Below are 2380 nucleotides of genomic sequence, written 5' to 3' on the forward strand. Positions count from 1 at the left end.
GATCAACTACAAGGCTCGTCTTTTTATTCAAAGATCGATTTACGTTCTGGATATCATCAAATGCGGGTGAAGGAGGATGATATTCCAAAGACTGCTTTTAGGAGCGTTACGGTCATTACGAGTTTATGGTTATGCCGTTTGGATTGACTAACGCACCAGCTGTGTTCATGGACCTCATGAACCGAGTGTGTGGGCTATATCTTGACAAGTTTGTCATTGTTTTCATCGATGACATACTTATTTACTCGAAGAATGATCAAGAGCACGAGGAACATTTGAGAAAAGTGCTAGAGTTGCTGAGAAAAGAAAAACTTCTAAGTTTTCAAAGTGTGCATTTTGGCTGGAAGAAGTTCAATTCCTCGGTCACATAGTGAACAAAGAAGGTATTCAGGTGGATCCAGCAAAGATCGAAACCGTTGAAAAGTGGGAAACCCCGAAAATTCCGAAACACATACGCCAATTTTTAGGGCTGGCTGGTTATTACAGGAGATTCATCCAAGATTTTTCCAAAATAGCAAAACCCTTGACTGCATTAACGCATAAAGGGAAGAAATTTGAATGGAAGGATGAACAAGAGAAAGCATTTCAATTGTTGAAGAAAAAGTTAACTACGTCACCTATATTGTCATTACCTGAAGGGAATGATGATTTTGTGATATATTGTGATGCCTCAAAGCAAGGTCTCGGTTGTGTATTAATGCAACGAACGAAGGTAATTGCTTATGCGTCTAGACAATTGAAGATTCACGAGCAAAATTATATGACGCATGATTTAGAATTAGGCGCGGTTGTTTTTGCATTAAAGACCTGGAGGCACTACTTATATGGGGTCAAAAGTATTATATATACCGACCACAAAAGTCTTCAACACATATTTAATCAGAAACAACTGAACATGAGGCAGCGCAGATGGATTGAATTGTTGAATGATTACGACTTTGAGATTCGTTACCACCCAGGGAAGGCAAATGTGATAGCTGATGCTTTGATCAGAAAGGACAGAGAACCCATTCGTGTAAAATCTATGAATATAATGATTCACAATAACCTTACTACTCAAATAAAGGAGGCGCAACAAGGAGTTTTAAAAGAGGGAAATTCAAAGAATGAAATACCCAAAGGATCGGAGAAGCATCTTAATATTCGGGAAGAGGGAACCCAGTATAGGGCTGAAAGAATTTGGGTACCAAAATTTGGAGATATGAGAGAAATGGTACTTAGAGAAGCTCATAAAACCAGATACTCAATACATCCTGGAACGGGGAAGATGTACAAGGATCTCAAGAAACATTTTTGGTGGCCAGGTATGAAAGCCGACATTGTTAAATATGTAAGAGAATGTTTGACGTGTTCTAAGGTCAAAGCGGAGCATCAGAAACCATCAGGTCTACTTCAACAACCTGAAATCCCGGAATGGAAATGGGAAAACATTACCATGGATTTCATCACTAAATTGCCAAGGACTGCAAGTGGTTTTGATACTATCTGGGTAATAGTTGATCGTCTCACCAAATCAGCATACTTCTTGCCAATAAGAGAAGATAACAAGATGGAGAAGTTAGCACGACTGTATTTGAAGGAAGTCGTCTCCAGACATGGAATACCAATCTCTATTATCTCAGATAGGGATGACAGATTTATTTCAAGATTCTGGCAGACATTACAGCAAGCATTAGGAACTCGTCTAGACATGAGTACTGCCTATCATCCACAAACTAATGGGAAGAGCGAAAGGATGATACAAACGCTTGAAGACATGCTACGAGCATGTGTTATTGATTTCGGAAACAGTTGGGATCGACATCTACCATTAACAGAATTTTCCTACAACAACAGCTACCATTCAAGCATTGAGATGGCGCCGTTTGAAGCACTTTATGGTAGAAAGTGCAGGTCTCCGATTTGTTGGAGTGAAGTGGAAGATAGACAGATTACGAGTCCAGAGATAATACAAGAAACTACCGAGAAGATCATCCAAATTCAACAACGGTTGAAAACCGCCCAAAGTCGACAAAAGAGCTACGCCGACATTAAAAGAAAAGATATAGAATTTGAAATTGGAGAGATGGTCATGCTTAAGGTTGCACCTTGGAAAGGTGTTGTTCGATTTGGTAAACGAGGGAAATTAAATCTAAGGTATATTGGACCATTCAAGATTATTGATCGTGTCGGACCAGTAGCTTACCGACTTGAGTTACCTCAACAACTCGCGGCTGTACATAACACTTTCCACGTCTCGAATTTGAAGAAATGTTTTGCTAAAGAAGATCTCACTATTCCGTTAGACGAAATCCAAATCAACGAAAAACTTCAATTCATTGAAGAACCTGTCGAAATAATGGATCGTGAGGTTAAAAGACTTAAACAAAACAAGATACCA

The sequence above is a fragment of the Rutidosis leptorrhynchoides genome, chromosome 2, assembly GCF_046630445.1.
Source record: "Rutidosis leptorrhynchoides isolate AG116_Rl617_1_P2 chromosome 2, CSIRO_AGI_Rlap_v1, whole genome shotgun sequence".
Taxonomy (NCBI): Eukaryota; Viridiplantae; Streptophyta; class Magnoliopsida; order Asterales; family Asteraceae; genus Rutidosis; species Rutidosis leptorrhynchoides.